The 19983-nt window shown below is 48.0% G+C and overlaps 2 long non-coding RNA genes across 2 annotated transcripts; both read left to right on the forward strand.

Moving 5' to 3' along the window:
* The first annotated feature begins 5951 nt into the window (after nucleotides 1-5951).
* LOC148378278 (uncharacterized) lies at nucleotides 5952-8068 on the forward strand. Its single transcript, XR_015856028.1, has 3 exons — nucleotides 5952-6115; nucleotides 6228-6304; nucleotides 6772-8068. It is a non-coding gene; the product is annotated as an uncharacterized LOC148378278 (long non-coding RNA).
* Nucleotides 8069-14396: 6328 nt separating this feature from the next.
* Nucleotides 14397-15505, forward strand: LOC148378279 (uncharacterized). Its single transcript, XR_015856029.1, has 2 exons — nucleotides 14397-14521; nucleotides 14891-15505. It is a non-coding gene; the product is annotated as an uncharacterized LOC148378279 (long non-coding RNA).
* The last annotated feature ends 4478 nt before the right edge of the window (nucleotides 15506-19983 follow it).

The raw sequence follows: 19983 nt of genomic DNA on the forward strand, positions 1-19983 counted from the left end.
AAATTAAATACGTCTTACTTGTTCCCACTCCTTTACAAAAAAGTAGTTTAAAACGAGGTCCCTTCACTCAACCTTTAACCCTATTTATTCACCTTCTAGGCTAAGTGTTAAAGGCTAAGTGTTAAAGGCTAAGTGTTAAAGGCTAAGTGTTAGAGGCTAAGTGCCAGAGGCTAGGCGCCAGAGGCGAGTTTTTGTGGGCTGAAGTTTTAGTGGGGTTAGTGTGAATACAATCCAAAAGAATACAACAGAATACAATACAATAGAATATAATACATAGATTAAATTCAATAGCTCTTACTACTTCCCATTAAATAAATTAAATACGTCTTACTTGTTCCCAATCCTTTTCAAAAAAGTAGTTTAAAACGAGGGCCCTTCACTCAACCTTTAACCTCAACCCCGCACGTCACATTGTGTTGTATCTGTGAATGTTGGTTGTGGCCAAATGATAGTTTTCTTTCATTCGTTTAGGTTCCACGGTGTTTGTTGGCTATGTTTTCCACTGTCAGAAGGATGAAAATACAAAGTACAACGCTTGGACGTGGGCGAAGACGTCACCGGTGAGTCCTTCCTTCCTATTTATTTACCTTCTACATGCTAGAGGCTAAGTGTTAGAGGCTAAGTGTTAGAGGCTAAGTGTTAAACACAATACGAACAACACAACGATACTGCACTGAACAAAACGATACCGCACTGAGAAACACGATACCGCACTGAACAACACGATACCGCACTGAACAACACCATGCCGCACTGAACACCATGCCACACTGAACAACACCATCCCGCACTGAACAACACCATGCCGCACTAAACAACACCATGCCGCACTGAACAACACCATGCCTCACTGAACGACACCATGCCGCACTGAAAGACACCATGCCGCACTGAACGACACCATGCCGCACTGAAAGACACCATCCCGCACTGAACACCATGCCGCACTGAACAACACCATCCTGCACTGAACAACACCATCCCGCACTGAACAACACCATGCCGCACTGAACAACATTATGCCGCACTGAACATTATGCCGCACTGAACAACACCATGCCGCACTGAACAACACCATGCCGCACTGAACAACATTATGCCGCACTGAACAACACCATGCCGCACTGAACAACACCATGCCGCACTGAACAACACCATGCCGCACTGAACAACATTATGCCGCACTGAACAACACCATGCCGCACTGAACAACACCATCCTGCACTGAACAACACCATTCCGCATTGAACACCATGCCGCACTGAACAACACCATCCCGCACTGAACAACACCATCCCGCACTGAACAACACCATGCCGCACTGAACAACATTATGCCGCACTGAACAACATTATGCCGCACTGAACAACACCATGCCGCACTGAACAACACCATGCCGCACTGAACAACACCATGCCGCACTGAACAACATTATAACGCACTGAACAACACCATCCCGCACTGAACAACGCCATGCCGCACTAAACAACATTATGCCGCACTGAACAACATTATGCCGAAATGAACAACACCATGCCGCACTGAACAACACCATGCCGAACTGAACAACACCATCCTGCACTGAACAACACCATCCCGCACTGAACAACACCATGCCGCACTGAACAACACCATGCCGCACTGAACAACACCATGCCGCAATGAACAACACCATCCCGCACTGAACAACATTATGCCGCACTGAACAACATTATGCCGCACTGAACAACACCATGCCGCACTGAACAACACCATGCCGCACTGAACAACACCATCCTGCACTGAACAACACCATCCCGCACTGAACAACACCATGCCGCACTGAACAACATTATGGCGCACTGAACAACATTATGGCGCACTGAACAACACCATGCCGCACTGAACAACACCATGCCGCACTGAACAACACCATGCCGCAATGAACAACACCATCCCGCACTGAACAACACCATGCCGCACTGAGCAACACCATGCCGCACTGAACAACACCATCCTGCACTGAACAACACCATGCCGCACTGAACAACACCATTCCGCACTGAACAACACCATGCCGCACTGAACAACATTACGCTGCACTGAACAACACCATGCCGCACTGAACAACACCATGCCGCACTGAACAACACCATGCCGCATTGAACAACACCATGCCGCATTGAACAACACCATGCCGCACTGAACAACACCATCCTGCACTGAACAACACCATGCCGCATTGAACAACACCATGCCGCACTGAACAACACCATCCTGCACTGAACAACACCATCCCGCACTGAACAACACCATCCCGCATTGAACAACACCATCCTGCACTGAACAACACCATGCCGCACTGAACAACACCATGCCGCACTGAACAACACCATTCCGCACTGAACAACACCATGCCGCACTGAACAACACCATCCCGCACTGAACAACACCATCCCGCACTGAACAACACCATCCCGCACTGAACAACACCATCCTGCACTGAACAACACCATCCTGCACTGAACAACACCATCCTGCACTGAACAACACCATGCCGCACTGAACAACACCATGCCGCACTGAACAACACCATGCCGCACTGAACAACACCATGCCGCACTGAACAACATTATGCCGCACTGAACAACATTATGTCGCACTGAACAACACCATGCCGCACTGAACAACACCATGCCGCACTGAACAACATTATGCCGCACTGAAAAACACCATGCCGCACTGAACAACACCATCCCGCACTGAACAACACCATGCCGCATTGAACAACACCATGCCGCACTGAACAACACCATGCTGCACTGAACAACATTATGCTGCACTGAACAACACGATCCTGCATTGAACAACACCATGCCGCACTGAACAACACCATCCTGCACTGAACAACACCATCCTGCACTGAACAACACCACCCCGCACTGAACAACACGATCCCGCATTGAACACCATCCCGCACTGAACAACACCATGCCGCACTGAACAACACCATTCCGCACTGAACAACACCATGCCGCACTGAACAACACCATGCCGCACTGAACAACACCATGCCGCACTGAACAACACCATGCCGCACTGAACAACATTATGCCGCACTGAACAACACCATGCCGCACTGAACAACACCATCCCGCACTGAACAACACCATGCCGCATTGAACAACACCATGCCGCACTGAACAACACCATCCTGCACTGAACAACACCATCCCGCACTAAACAACACCATGCCGCACTGAACAACATTATGGCGCACTGGACAACATTATGCCGCACTGAACAACACCATGCCGCACTGAACAACACCATTCCGCACTGAACAACACCATGCCGCACTGAACAACATTACGCTGCACTGAACAACACCATGCCGCACTGAACAACACCATGCCGCACTGAACAACACCATGCCGCATTGAACAACACCATGCCGCATTGAACAACACCATGCCGCACTGAACAACACCATCCTGCACTGAACAACACCATGCCGCATTGAACAACACCATGCCGCACTGAACAACACCATCCTGCACTGAACAACACCATCCCGCACTGAACAACACCATGCCGCACTGAACAACACCATGCCGCACTGAACAACATTATGCCGCACTGAACAACATTATGTCGCACTGAACAACACCATGCCGCACTGAACAACACCATGCCGCACTGAACAACATTATGCCGCACTGAAAAACACCATGCCGCACTGAACAACACCATCCCGCACTGAACAACACCATGCCGCACTGAACAACACCATGCCGCACTGAACAACACCATGCCGCACTGAACAACATTATGCCGCACTGAACAACATTATGCCGCACTAAACAACATTATGTCGCACTGAACAACACCATGCCGCACTGAACAACACCATGCTGCACTGAACAACATTATGCCGCACTGAACAACACGATCCCGCATTGAACAACACCATCCCGCAGTGAACAACACCATGCCGCATTGAACAACACCATGCCGCACTGAACAACACCATGCTGCACTGAACAACATTATGCTGCACTGAACAACACGATCCTGCATTGAACAACACCATGCCGCACTGAACAACACCATCCTGCACTGAACAACACCATGCCGCACTGAACAACACCATGCCGCACTGAACAACATTATGCCGCACTGAAAAACACCATGCCGCACTGAACAACACCATCCCGCACTGAACAACACCATGCCGCATTGAACAACACCATGCCGCACTGAACAACACCATGCTGCACTGAACAACATTATGCTGCACTGAACAACACGATCCTGCATTGAACAACACCATGCCGCACTGAACAACACCATCCTGCACTGAACAACACCATCCTGCACTGAACAACACCACCCCGCACTGAACAACACGATCCCGCATTGAACAACACCATCCCGCACTGAACAACACCATGCCGCACTGAACAACACCATTCCGCACTGAACAACACCATGCCGCACTGAACAACACCATGCCGCACTGAACAACACCATGCCGCACTGAACAACACCATGCCGCACTGAACAACATTATGCCGCACTGAACAACACCATGCCGCACTGAACAACACCATCCCGCACTGAACAACACCATGCCGCATTGAACAACACCATGCCGCACTGAACAACACCATCCTGCACTGAACAACACCATCCCGCACTAAACAACACCATGCCGCACTGAACAACATTATGGCGCACTGGACAACATTATGCCGCACTGAACAACACCATGCCGCACTGAACAACACCATGCCGCACTGAACAACACCATGCCGCACTGAACAACACCATGCCGCACTGAACAACATTATGCCGCACTGAACAACACCATGCCGCACTGAACAACACCATGCCGCACTGAACAACACGATCCCGCATTGAACAACACCATCCTGCACTGAACAACACCATGCCGCACTGAACAACACCATGCCGCACTGAACAACACCATTCCGCACTGAACAACACCATGCCGCACTGAACAACACCATCCTGCACTGAACAACACCATTCCGCACTGAACAACACCATGCCGCATTGAACAACACCATGCCGCACTGAACAACACCATCCTGCACTGAACAACACCATGCCGCACTGAACAACACCATGCCGCACTGAACAACACCATGCCGCACTGAACAACATTATGCCGCACTGAACAACATTATGCCGCACTAAACAACATTATGTCGCACTGAACAACACCATGCCGCACTGAACAACACCATGCTGCACTGAACAACATTATGCCGCACTGAACAACACGATCCCGCATTGAACAACACCATCCCGCAGTGAACAACACCATGCCGCACTGAACAACATTATGGCGCACTGAACAACATTATGCCGCACTGAACAACACCATGCCGCACTGAACAACACCATGCCGCACTGAACAACACCATGCCGCACTGAACAACACGACGTCGCACTGAACAACACGACGCCGCACAGAACAACACGACGCCGCACAGAATAACACAATACCGCACAGAACAACACAATACCGCACAAACAGTTTTAGATAATATTACGTCGCAGTCATGTGACGCGGACATGACGTCAATAGGCGGAACTCACGGCAAAATTATAATCCGTGGGCGTGGCTTGCAACAGGAAGTAGGAAAGCGGCAGTTCTGGCAAACAAGACACAGCTGTTAGTAACACGATGACTAACAAGGCAAATATTTTTGTTTTCAGCTTGCAACTTGACCGTCTAGAGCGTACAAGGTAATTACAACTGTTTTTTTTTAGCCCTGAAAAGCAAGGGAGTGTGGCGTTTGGGAGGAATGTCGAACTCGGCGTCTGCTTCCAGCCACAGACGCCAAATTTCGACGATTATTTCGACTGGTCAACGGTTGTAAATTATTGCGTTGACTAAAAACTTTATTTAACTCTACTCTTAACTTTGCCGTTTCAGATATGCGGGTATTACACCGCGGAAATGACGTCAATAGGCTGAACTCTCGCCAAAATTCAAATCTGTGGGCGCAATGGCCTTGAGCGAGACACCGGATACAAACACGACGATTATCAACAGAAATATCTTTATTTTCCGCTTGCAAGTGGACCGTCTAGAGCGTACACGGTAAGTACAACTCATTGTGTTTAAAAAGATTTACGTTTGTGTAGTTTGCGTTGCGTTGTATCTGTGAATGTTGGTTGAGGCTAAATGTTAATGTTTAATTTCATTCCTTTAGGTTCCACGGTGTTTGTTGGCTGTATGTTTTCCACTGCAAGAAGAGGCTCGTATCATTGACCAGCAGGAGCTACAATGGTGAGTACCCCTTTCGTCTTCCATTTATGTTAAACACTTCCTATTTCATGTCTAACAGTACTCGATTTAACAAATAACCATAAATAAATACAGTGTGGGCAGTCACGTTAACATATGTGATTATCCTGCCTAATATGTTTATCACAAATATGTCACTAATCACTAATATGTTTATTTGTTTATCACAACACCTTTGGACCTTCAGCAATCGATTATTTACCTTCATCTACATAGAGACAGAACGATGGTGTCTTAAACATCTCATTCATTTCACCAAATAACTTCACGCAGGTGGATAACGGCCGTCTCGGTCACGCTATGTTGCGTGATGCAGTTTTGAAGAACCAAATGCATTTATTCAATGAATAAGTCAAGCTAGTTCTATGTTTATGATGTTGTAAGTTACGGTACCGATTGAAGTTGAGTTCGAAGCCAGTGGAAAACAGCGCTGCGTTTGTGCTCTCCAGGTACAAATGTTGTGATCTCTGACTGACGACCGGGCGAGACTCGAGTAAGAGATGTCCAAACGAGCTCCGGCAGGGCGGGCCAAGGCGGAGCGAACGGACGCCCTTCAGGCCGCCAATGACGAGCTGAGAACCAAACTGATGGACGTCCAGTTAGAACTTCAGCAGGAGAAGAACAAGGTGAAAACCTCAACAGACAGACACTGCCTGCCTCCCTGCCTGCCTCCCTGCCTGCCTCCCTGCCTGCCTCCCTCCCTCCCAGTTTTCCCGATGTAGATTAGACATGCGTGTGCCATGACTGTGTCAGCCTACATCAACAAATGCACCGAGGACGTCAGCACCACTAAGAATATCATCACCCGGGGCAACCAACGACCCTGGATGACTGAGGAGGTACGTCAAACGCTACGAGCGCGGAACTCTGCCTTCAAGTCTGGCGACAAGGAGACACTGAGGACAGCGAGAGCCAACTTGAACCGTGCCATCAGGATAGCGAAGCGAGACCGCAGTCGAAAATTTCAGGATCGTTTCCACGACGTCAAAAACATCAGGAGTATGTGGCAAGGCATACGGGCGATTACAGACTACAACTCACCCTCCCCCCCCCGGTGGGTGTAGTTGATGCTGACTTTCTAAATGGTCTAAATAACTTCTTTGGGAGGTTCGAGGCACTAAACGGCACTCCAGCAGTTAAAACTGTCCCCCATCAGGAAGAGGAGGTACTCTGCCTTGACTCCGCCGATGTGTTGAAGACCCTGAGGAGAGTCAACCCCTGTAAGGCCCCTGGCCCCGACAACATTCCTGGGCGTGTGTTCAGGGAATGTGCAAGTCATCTGGCTGGGGTCATCACAGACATTTTTAACACCTCGCTGGGCCAAGCCACAGTGCCGGCGTGCTTTAAGACTGCCTCCATCATTCCGGTGCCGAAGAAACCTCAAATCACCTCATTTAATGATTGCCTGTTGCACTGACTCCGGTTATGATGAAGTGCTTCGAAAGGCTGCTTAAAGGTCACATCGTTTCCAGACTCCCCCTATTATTTGACCCGTTCCAGTTTGCCGACCGGCAAAACCGCTCCACTCAGGACGCCATCTCCTCCGTTCTTCACCTGAGCCTGGCTCACCTGGAGGAGAAGAACACCCATGTGCGGAGGCTGTTCCTGGACTTCAGCTCAGCGTTTAACACCATCATCCCACAGCATCTGGTAGGAAAATTGGAACACCTGGGCTTCAACACCCCCCTTCGCAACTGGCTGCTAGACTTCCTCACCAACAGACCTCAGTCAGTCCGGGTCGGACAGAACACCTCTGATGTCATCACCCTCAGCACAGGCTCCCTTCAGGGCTGCGTCCTGAGCCCCCTGCTGTGCACCCTGATGACACACGACTGCGTCCTCAGGTTCACCACCAATCACATCGTGAAGTCAGCAGACGACACAACGGTGGTGGGGCTCATCAGAGACAACAACGACCTGGACTACAGAGAGGAGGTGGAGCAGCTGGTGGGCTGGTGCAGAGAAAACAGCCTGATCCTGAATGAGGAGAAGATGAAGGAGATCATCGTCGACTTCAGGAAAAAACAGCCTCACCACGCTCCACTGATCATCAACAGCTCAGCTGTGGAGGTGGTCAGCACCACCAAATTCCTGGGGGTCCACATCACAGAAGACCTCACCTGGACTATGAACACTACGGCACTGGTCAAGAGGGCACAGAAGCGCTTGTACTTCCTGCGGAGGATGAGGAGAGCCCACCTGCCCCCACCCATCATGAGGACGTTCTACAGGAGCACCATAGAGAGCATTCTGACAAGCTGTCTCTCTGTGTGGTGTGGAGGCTGCACCGCCTCCGATTGGAAGAACGTGAGGAGAGTGGTGAGGACAGCAGAGAGGATCATAGGGGCTCCTCTTCCCTCCATTCAGGACATTTCATCTCAGCGCTGCATGTCCCGTGCCCGTAACATCATCAATGACCCATCACACCCCCACCATGGACTGTTCTCCCTGCTGCCCTCTGGGAAGAGGTTTGCAGCATCCGCTGCAGGTCCACCAGGTTCTGCAACAGCTTTTTCCCTGCTGTCATCAGACTGTTGAACACTAGAACTGTTGAGCTCTAAACTGAACTCTGCATCACACATTCACAGAACTGTACTTTATGACACTACGGACCTCTATCTTGCACTATCTCGCACTACCAACTTTACTGAACTTGTATAAACCCTTTAAATAGAAGTTTAATACATGGTTTAGCATTCCTCTGCACACTCTTGAATACTGTTTTGCCTACTTGCACTATTGCATAATTATCACTGCTGCACTTTATACTTATTTTTAATATATATATATATATATATATATATAGTATATATGTATATATATATATTTTCATAGGATATGTTACTTCTATTCAACTGCAATATCACTACTTAGTTGTAAGACGTATGCAACGGAATTTCGTTTTGTATGCACCATGTGCAGACAAGATGACAATAAAGTTTGTCTAAGTCTAAGTCATGTCAGGTCAGCTGTCTGGAGAGAGAGAGAAGTCAGGACCTGCGGGCGGAGCACCACCGTGCCACCGCCGCCATGACGGAACTCAAAAGCAAACTCCATGAGGAGAAGCAGAAAGAGTTAGCCATTACCAGGGAGACATTACTGCGGCAGCATGAAATGGAGCTGATGAGAGTGATCAAAATCAAAGATGGAGAGATCCAGCGACTGAATGCCTTGGTCCTCAGCCTGAGGGACGGCTCCATGGACAAGGTGATCCGCTCTATCCGTGTCTGACTATCCGCACGCCACGTCGGGCTTCGATGCGGCCGCTACCGTATTGTGTAGCTTGTCCCCAGTAAGCGTCGCGGCGCTCCGTTGCGGTCTCAACGGCCCGGTGTGGCGCAATGTCTGCTCAGGTGAGGAGGGGGGGCGCTTTGCTGGCGGAGGTGGAGGAGACGCGGCGGTGTCGGGAGACCGAGCGGTGTCGCCTCCACCAGGAGCGCGGAAGAAGCCCTGGCAGCGGCCCAGCAGGCCTGGCAGTCCCGAGCGGCCGAGCTCCGATCGGCTCATCACCAGCATCGGGAGGAGCTGAGCCGAACCAAGAGAGACTGCGAGAGGGAGATCCGCCGACTGGTAGGACTGATCAGATGCGCGGTGCGTGGCTATGTTCCCAATTTCGTTGTATACCTGCAGTGCAATGACACCTAAGGCATTCTATTCTATTCTATTTCACAAGAAGAAAATGTCCGGTTGCTCGCTTCGCTTTTGTCACAGCAAAGGTGTTCTAGTCGATTCAAGAAAAAAATTGGCCGGTTGCTCTCTTTGTTTTTGTCACAATTCTGGCAAATGAGTTTGCCCGCCTGCCTGAGCGCTCCCCGTTTGTACATCCAGACGGATGAGATCAAGCTGAAAGACAGAGCGGTTAGTGTTTTGGATGAAGCCCTGGGGCCGGCCACGTCCACCGCCTTCAGCTGCAGACTCAGGCTGCCGAGCAGCAGATCGCTGCCCTGAGGGATTCCCAAAGGGCGGGCCTAAACTACCCTGGAAGTGGGGTCAACGCCGCTACTAGCAATCCTCTTCATTGCGTAAGCCACCTCATCACACACTTGCAGTACGCATGACTTAGTTCGTTGCTGGAGGAAGGTAGCACAAAAACAGTTTTGAACTTTGAACGAGTGCTTGTGTGTGTGTGTTGCGGGGCGTTTTCAGTCTCAGGAGGATCGGGACACGCGACGGTTTCATCTGAAAATCGCTGAGCTCAGCGCAGTCATCAGGAAACTGGAGGATCGAAACGCCCTGCTTTCTGAAGAGCGCAATGAACTGGTAATTTATTGACGGCACGCTTGAAGGTTTGCGCTACGTTTGATGCGCGCCATCCAGCGAGGCACCCATTGCGCTTGCTTATTAGTTGAGCGGCGCGGCGAGTCGGTTGCCTGGTAGATGTCTTTTATTGGGAGCCAAAGCCACGATTCCGTTCAAACCGATGCAAAAGGAATGGATACGTTCTGGCCCGCGTGTTGTGCGTCTTTCACATCCCGCACTTCATGCTTGCAGCTAAAGCGACTGAGAGAAACAGAAAGCCAGTTTCTGCCACTCCTGTACAAAAACAAACGCCTGAGCAGGAAGAATGAAGAACTCTCGCTGGTGCTGTGTCGCCTTGAAAACAAAGTGCGCTTTGTCACCCAGGAGAACGAGGAGATGGCAAGCTTGGTAAGTCGACGCGGACAACGGCGGCGTGCCAACAGAGTCCACTGCATTTGTGTTCCACAGAGAAGGCCTAGTTCGCTCAATGACCTGGACCGCGGTTGCGGCCAGCAGGACGGTGAAATGGAGTTCCTTCAAGTTGTGGAGCAGCGGCACATCATCGACGACTTGTCCAAGGTCTTCAGGCAGGCGACTCGGTGCACGTACGGCAGCGCCGCGCTCGCTCGCTGTCGCCAGGAAACCTTTTCCGTCCAAAGCTTGGCCGGCGGCCGCCATCCAAAAAATTGGCCCCTTAAATTCCGACCTTTCAAGCAGGAACATTGTGCGCACGCGTTTGAACACGCTTTAGACTTGTTTTGCCGTTTTCAGCAGCTCAAAGCTCCCGTTTTGTCAGCGCCTTTGCCACTCGCTGTGCGCTGAAAACGACGGACTTGCCCGGCTGCTCAGCCCGTCAACCATGAGCCGCGAGCGCGACGTCATTGTCCGTAGGCAGCTAGTGGCAAAATGCACCCTGTTAGAGTTGCGCTCGCTCCAACTTATTTTGCAAGAACCACACGGGAGACAAGTAAGTTCTTTTGGACACCTGCAGGTGGAGAGTCCATCCGTTGTACGAATGAAGTCTGACTCTCGGCTCCTGCACGAGCATTTTAATTAAGAGAAACAGGGTGGGTGTAAGAGTGGATTGAATAGAGGAAGCCCTTGACCTCTAGTCAAAACATAGCAAGGGGTGTTTTACGACTTTGTGTAGGAAGGGATAAGCGATAGGGATAAATAAGGGATAAATAATATTATTTATTACAGGTCGCAGTCAAAGTCAAAGCAACACAATGATACGATAAAGATAATCTGGAAAACCCTGACACACCCTGTAGTTGTCACTTTTGGAAAAGACGAGCGTCCCTCCAATCATCGCCGGTGACGTGTTTTTCAGGCTCTGGAGACAGGAGCTCATGTCAGAAATGTCATTGTGAGTCGCGTTTGTTTCTGCGCCGGAGCCGTTCGTTCCCTTTGCATCCAAAGAATCTCAAAGGCGGATTATTTGTGTCGACAGGAGAGAGATTTGCTGCTACGATACCGACGTCGAGAATCTCTGAGGAGGAACAAAGCGTGAGGTCCTGCAAGGTGAGTCTGTTTGTTTGCGGCTGCTTGGTGTTGCGCAAGATGAAATGGCCTTTTTCTCGCTATCGTTCCTCTCGTCGATTCATCGTGAGGTGTCGCTTCAGTTTGTTCAGAGAGATGTTCGCTTCCGCGCCCGCAGGTCATCGAAACATTTTACGGCTACGACGAAGACGTGTTGGTGGACTCGGACGGATCGTCCTTGTCTTTTCACACCGACAGAACCCCCGACACGGAACCCGAAGAGGTAGCCCGCCATTTCTGCCAGCGTATTGGCACCAAACATTCCTCTTCAGCCTGGAATCGGACTCGTCTTTGCGTCGCGGGTGCTTTGTCGCCGGTCTGACTGATTCTGGTACTAGTGCTGTGTTGCATTGGTGTGTGCATGAAGAGGCGGAGCTTCGCTACCGCCAGCTGACGCAAGAATATCAAGCGCTGCAACGAGCCTACGCTCTGCTAGCCCAGACCAGCGAAAGGGGACTACGACGCCGAGAAGGAGATCAAGGTGGCGCCCCTTCCCGCAACCCCCGGCCGGGTCGCAGCCTCCCCGTTCTCACCCAGCCTCGGGTGTTCTCTGGTCTGAAAGGAGGAGGAGGAGCCTCCCTCCTCCTCCTTTCAGACCAGAGAAAAGCTGATGGTAGAAATGGGTCACTATCAAAGCAGAGTAGCAGATCTGGAGTCAGCGCTGAAGCAACAAGGACAGGTAAGCTCATCAATGAGCACACCTTTTTCTCAGACAAAATAGCTACATTCTTCAGTCACTCATCCGTCTGGCATTACTGGACCAACCCCCCCCCCCCCCCCCCGAACGTGGCTGGGAAAATGCGGAGAAAAGCAAATGTCATTTTCCAGTCAACCAAAGAATTTGTGGATGAAAATGACACAACATTCCAAAGCTGTCCACGCGTTTGTCTCTTCTAGAATGGAGGAGAAGCAGCTGCTGCGTCAGAGCAATCAGCAGTTGGCCGAAAAGGTGACGGAAAGAAAGGCGCTGGGCGGAGTCGCTTGGCGTCACACCTGTCGGGAAGCCCCGCAGATGAGGTCTGACTGTCTTTTCAGGTCAGGCGGATGGAGGCGGAAGAAGCGCGTCTGAAAGAGCACATCCAGGATATCCGAGACCAAAACGAACTGCTTGAGTTCCGCATCCTGGAGCTGGAGGTGGGAAGACTCGCACAAGCGTGTTGAGGCCAGAGATGTGACGGACGGACGGACGGACGGACGGATGCATGCCTCTGCCTTTCAGGAGAGGGAGTGGCGCTCCCCCGTCTTGAAGTTTCTGCAAGTCCGTTTCCCAGACGGCCTCAGCCCTTTGCAGATCTACTGCGAGGCCGAGGGCGTGAGCGTACGTAAGGCGTCCCTCGCAACCCTAACCTTAACCCGAGGTCCCAGAACACCTTACATTGCTCCTTGCGCCTTTCCCCCGGACATCGTCATCAGTGATCTGATGAAGAAGCTGGACATCCTGGGCTATAACGCCGTAAGTGTATGTCGAACTCCTTATGTTCGCACTCCACGAGACTCGGCGGCTCAAATGTGACTTTTGGAAGGCTTTGCGCTGAAAGAAGCTTGTTGACGCTGTGCCTTTGGGCTCTTGCAGAATCTCACCAACGAGGAGCAGGTGGTCGTGATTCACGCCAGGACCCTTCTCACCCTAGCCGAGAAGGTAACGCGCACGTCCACGCACGCTCTCGCATTCTGCTTATGTGACAGCAGCCTTTCCTCAGTGGTTAGAATACATCAAAGTGACCAAGTCAGCACTTCAACAGAAGATGTTGGACATTGAAAGTGAGAAGGTAGACAGACACGCGACATCAGCCAAGGGGAACTCCGGCAATGTGCCCCAACAATTCTGACCTTGAGCTGTGCTAGGATATGTTCTGCAAGCAGAAGGGCTACCTGGATGAAGAGTTGGACTTCAGGAAGTGTTCCATGGACCAGGCTCATAAGGTAAGCCGCCCTCAAATCTCCCGCCGGACCACTGATGGACGAGGATTGCGGCCCAGAGGATCCTGGAGCTGGAGGCCATGTTGTACGAGGCGCTACCGCAGCGGGACTGCCCCGCCACGGACGGCGAAAAAGCCAGCCACGCTGGCGTGAATGACGTGCTGACGGCGGATCAGAGAGAAGAGCTTAGGAGCGCCGTGGACCAATGGAAGCGAGCCCTGATGTGCGAGTTGAGGGAGCGCGACGCTTGCATCCTCCAAGAGAGAATGGATCTGCTGCACAGCGCGCAACAGGTAAGGGCCCAAAGCCAGCCCGGCACTTACTTGCACGCTTACTGGCTTTTGAATGCCACTTTCCATTTGTCCGTCCTAGAGGAACAAAGAGCTGAAAGAATTCATCGAAGCTCAGAAGAGACAAATCAAACAATTGGAGGAGAAGTTTCTGTTTCTCTTTCTATTCTTCTCCTTGGCCTTCATTCTGTGGCCCTAACACCAGCTGGTGAGTGAGCTCCAGCGGCACCGCACTCGACACCTCCGATACACTGCCAGCCGGTCTCAGACGTTGGCAGACGCTCCGATGCCAACGTATACCCCCCGCCACGGTGACAGAGGCACCGCGTCACACCGGCGCTCATCCAATCAGAAGGCAGGAAAAGCAAATTCACATGCAGGGCACTTTTGAACCAGAAGAGAGCGCCACAAAAAACGGTTGTTGCCCCAAACGCGCACTAAAAAGGGTCAGAATAACAAGAGTCCCACTGGCCAGCCGGGGCCACCCGTCCAGCTGTTTCTTCAGGTGGGAAAAAAATTGGAGTCACCGGTGAGTACATTTTGCATTTAGCTCTGCTTTTCTGCTTCTGTCTTCAAGTGTGTGGCATCCTGCGATCAAAGAGTCAGCCAACCCCAAAGCGGTTGACCTCAACGTCCCACCACCATGCCTACCAGAGCAGGTGACGTGATGCTTTGGACATCCTTCCGTCTCAGATGCCCAAAAGTACTCTTTGCCACATCTGCGGCAATACGGTGTCTTTTCAAAGGTGCAAATAAATCCAGCGTGGGCGGAACACGCACGTCTTCGGTTTTTCCCGCTTTGTTTGTGTGACAGCTGTTAGGGTTTTCCATGTTATCTTTATCGTAGGATTATGTTGAATGTAGACTATAATGATTAAACCAATCTTGTCTTGCCCTCACAATGTAATGATTAAATCAATCTTGTCTTGCCCTCACAATGCAGAGTAAGATGAAGTGGTTGCTTCCTCTGCTTGATTGACCAGTTGCAGGGGAAGCAATCAAAGTTGTTCTGTTTCCCACAACAGTGTAAAACACCCCCTGCTCTGATCTTATCAGAGGCCGGGGGTTCACCAAACCTGTCCACTCCCACCCCCACTCTGTTCCTCCTAATAAATATGCCCTTGCAGGGAGGAGACTTTTAGATTTCATTCCTGTAGCGAGTGATCTCTCCACCTGCAGGTGTCCAAAAGAACTTGCCTTGTCTCCGTGTGGTTCTTGCAAAATAAGTTGGAGTGAGCAAATCTCTAACAACAGCTGTTGTGAAAATTTTCTACAAATAAAGTTGTATAGTACAGGTTTGGCCAAGCCGCAACTCCCGAACCGCATGCGGCTCTTTTATGTTCATATCAACATTTGTGTGTGTGTGTGTGTGGGGGGGGGGGGGGGGGGGGGGGTTGTGCGTGTTGGCTTCACTTGAGTTCAATTTGGTATTTTGGTCAAAAGCGCATGTGGTGAAATTCCACAAAGTAGGATGGGCAAACACATTTCTTTAAACTATGAGTGTCAATTGGGCTCTCGAAATGGCAGGGAAAAGATGCACAGCAAAACGAAAATACGTAGATGAACACAGGACGTTTTAATCAGAGTGGGAAAGTTTCTATTTTTTGTTGAACGTGATGGCAAACCATTCTGCCTGATATGTCAGACCTCAGCGCATTTCAAAGATTCAAATCTTCAGCGCCATGCACTTCAGCTCACTCCATGCTAACATTGATCAGGCGTCGAACCCGCATCATCATGCTTAAGAGGTGGCCATGCTAACCAGTGCGCCATTATGTCAACGCATAATAACTAAGTCTACTGGTCAAAACAGCGGTTACTATATGACGTCGCTACGTCGTGGTCACGTGACGCAGACAAGACGTCAATGGACGTGGGCAGAGTTAACTTGTTTAAAAGGGAGTAGGCAGAAGAAATATTTAATTTATTTAAATCTATTTTGAGTGCACACCATTATGCCAATGCATAACAACTGTAAATCTACTAAACAAAACAGCGGTTGCTATATGACATCTGCCACGTCGTGGTCACGTGACATACGTGACGTCGATGGGCGTAACTTTCGCCGGAATTCAAATCCGCGGGGAGAGTTAACTTGTTTAAAAGAGAGTGGGCAGAAGAATTATTTAATTTATTTAAATCTATTTGGTGTGTGCGCCATTATGTCAATGCATAACAACTGTAAGTCTACTAAACAAAACAGCGGTTGCTATTTGACGTCTGCCACGTCGTGGTCACGTGACGCGGACGTGACGTCGACGCCTACTTTACATCCCACCGATCACAGGACTCCTCGGCTGCATAACCGTGCCCCCTTCCCAACCAATCGAATTTGCTATACGCGAAAACGACGCCAATGGAAAGAGCTTCCGCCCAAATTTAAATCCGTGGGCGTGGCTCGCAGCAGGAAGTAGGAAAATGGCGGCGATGTTGACAAAGACACAGCGGATGGTAACATACGACTAACAAGAGAAATATTTTTATTTTCTGCTTGCAACTGGACCGTCCAGAGCGTACACGGTAAGTACAACTCATCGTTTTTAAAAAGAAGTACTTTTGTTGCCCTGAAAAGCGAGTGAGCGTGGCGTTTGTGGGGGACGTCGAATTTCGACGATTCTTTCTGGTCAACGGTTGTAAATGATTGTGTTGATTAAAAAAGAAAACTTGATGTAACTCTACTTTTAACTGCCGTTTCAGATAGATTTGGAATTGCATCACATCCAATTTTGCCTAGAGCGTACACGGTAAGTAACACTCGTTGTGTTTAAGGAGATTTACGTTTGTAATAGCAGAAGTGTAGCCGCGTTGCGTTGTACGTGTGAATGTTGGTCCGGGCGAAATGTTAATGTTTAATTTCATTCCTTTAGGTTCCACGGTGTTTGTTGGCTGCAAGTTTTCCACTGCAAGAAGAGGCTCATATCATTGACCAGGAGCGAGCTACAATGGTGAGTAGCCATAACATTTATGTTAAACACTTCCTATTTCATGTCTAACAGTACTTGATTTAACAAATAACCATAAATAAATACAGTGTGGGCACTGAAGTTAACATATGTGATTATACTGCCTAATCTGTCACCGAGTAGATTGTTGCAAAGTAATATAAGATCCAAAGTTGTAATTCAGAATAGTTTTCAAAAGAAGGCCATTAGAATTATATACAAGTCTGATTACCCTGAACAAGCTATTAATTAAATCACAAATTCTTCAATTCAAAGATTTGGTAGATTATCAGACAAATAATGTCTAACAGTAATTGATTTAACACATCACGATAAGTAGATTGAGTGTGGGCACTCTCAAGTTAACATATGTGATTATACTGCCTAATCTGTTACAGAGTATGTTGTTGCCAAGTAATGTAGAATAGATCCAAAGTAGTAATCCAGAATAGTTTTGAAGAGGCCATTAGAATGATAAACAAATCTGATTACCTTGAACATAATAACAAGCTAAGTGTTTAATATGTCCTATGAAGTCAAAATTGGGCACCATCATGTGGTGAAATTTGGAATTGCATCACATCCAATTTTGCCTGGGAACAAACAGATTACATAAATCTTAGTTTTGAATAAGCCACTCCTTCTCAAACAAGTAAACTCTGCCCATTTTGCGCAGTAGATGTTCTGTTAATATCTAGTATTTATACAAAGTCATAATTTAAATTGCTTTCAACCTTCATTCATCGGTTCAACCAACATTACTCGCTCTTATTACCAACTTGTATTGATTTAACTAAGCGTTTAATACTTCCTATCAGGTCTCAAATCGAGATTTGGCAAAATACAATTTCAGCAAATCCAATTTTGCCAGGGAACAAAAATAGATTAAATAAACTAAATAAGTCCTCTTCCCATTAAATAAATCAGAAAAGTCTGTCTTGTAACCAGTCCTCTTCAAACAAGTAAAGTCTGCCCATTTTGTGCCGTAGATTTTGTGTCTATGCCTAGTATTTAAACAAAATCATAATTTAAACGACTTCTTTCCTTCATTCACTTTGGAAATTTGGAATTGCAGCAAATCGAATTTTGGCAGGGAACAAAAATAGATCAATTAAACTAAATAAGTCTTCTTCCCATTAAATAAATTAAAAAAGTCTGTCTTGTAACCAGTCATTTTCAAACAAGTAAAGTCTGCCCATTTTGTGCCGTCGATTTTGTGTTAATGCCTAGTATTTATACAAAATCATAATTTAAAGGACTTCATTCCTTCATTCACTTTGGAAATTTGGAATTGCAGCACATCAAATTTTGCCTGGGAAGAAAAGTAGATTAAATAAATTTAATAAGTCTTACTACTTCCCATTAAATAAATTAAATACGTCTTACTTGTTCCCACTCCTTTTCAAAACAGTAGTTTAAAACGAGGGCCCTTCACTCAATCTTTAACCTCAACCCCGCACGTTGTGTTGTATCTGTGAATGTTGGTTGTGGCCAAATGATAGTTTTCTTTCATTCGTTTAGGTTCCAAGAAAACTTGATGTAACTCTACTTTTAACTGCCGTTTCAGATAAGCGGGTATTACGTCGCAGTCAAATGCCGCGGATATGACGTAATTGCCCGAACCTCCGCCAAAATTCAAATCTGTTGGCGCGATGGCCGTGAGCCACTGAGCAGCGACGATTATCAACAGAAATATCTTTATTTTCTGCTTGCAACTGGACCGTCTAGAGCGTACACGGTAAGTAACACTCATTGTGTTTAAGGAGATTTACGTTTGTAATAGCAGAAGTGTAGCCGCGTTGCGTTGTACGTGTGAAAATTGGTCGAGGCGAAATGTTAATGTTTAATTTCATTCCTTTAGGTTCCACGGTGTTTGTTGGCTGCAAGTTTTCCACTGCAAGAAGAGGCTCGTATCATTGACCAGGAGCGAGCTACAATGGTGAGTAGCCATAACATTTATGTTAAACACTTCCTATTTCATGTCTAACAGTACTTGATTTAACAAATAACCATAAATAAATACAGTGTGGGCACTGAAGTTAACATATGTGATTATACTGCCTAATCTGTCACGGAGTAGATTGTTGCAAAGTAATATAAGATCCAAAGTTGTAATTCAGAATAGTTTTCAAAAGAAGGCCATTAGAATTATATACAAGTCTGATTACCCTGAACAAGCTATTAATTAAATCACAAATTCTTCAATTCAAAGATTTGGTAGATTATCAGACAAATAATGTCTAACAGTAATTGATTTAACACATCACGATAAGTAGATTGAGTGTGGGCACTCTCAAGTTAACATATGTGATTATACTGCCTAATCTGTTACAGAGTATGTTGTTGCCAAGTAATGTAGAATAGATCCAAAGTAGTAATCCAGAATAGTTTTGAAGAGGCCATTAGAATGATAAACAAATCTGATTACCTTGAACATAATAACAAGCTAAGTGTTTAATATGTCCTATGAAGTCAAAATTGGGCACCATCATGTGGTGAAATTTGGAATTGCATCACATCCAATTTTGCCTGGGAACAAACAGATTACATAAATCTTAGTTTTGAATAAGCCACTCCTTCTCAAACAAGTAAACTCTGCCCATTTTGCGCAGTAGATGTTCTGTTAATATCTAGTATTTATACAAAGTCATAATTTAAATTGCTTTCAACCTTCATTCATCGGTTCAACCAACATTACTCGCTCTTATTACCAACTTGTATTGATTTA

This window comes from Syngnathus floridae, unplaced genomic scaffold (assembly GCF_059516105.1).
Source record: "Syngnathus floridae isolate MCC-2025c unplaced genomic scaffold, RoL_Sflo_1.0 HiC_scaffold_55, whole genome shotgun sequence".
NCBI lineage: Eukaryota > Metazoa > Chordata > Actinopteri > Syngnathiformes > Syngnathidae > Syngnathus > Syngnathus floridae.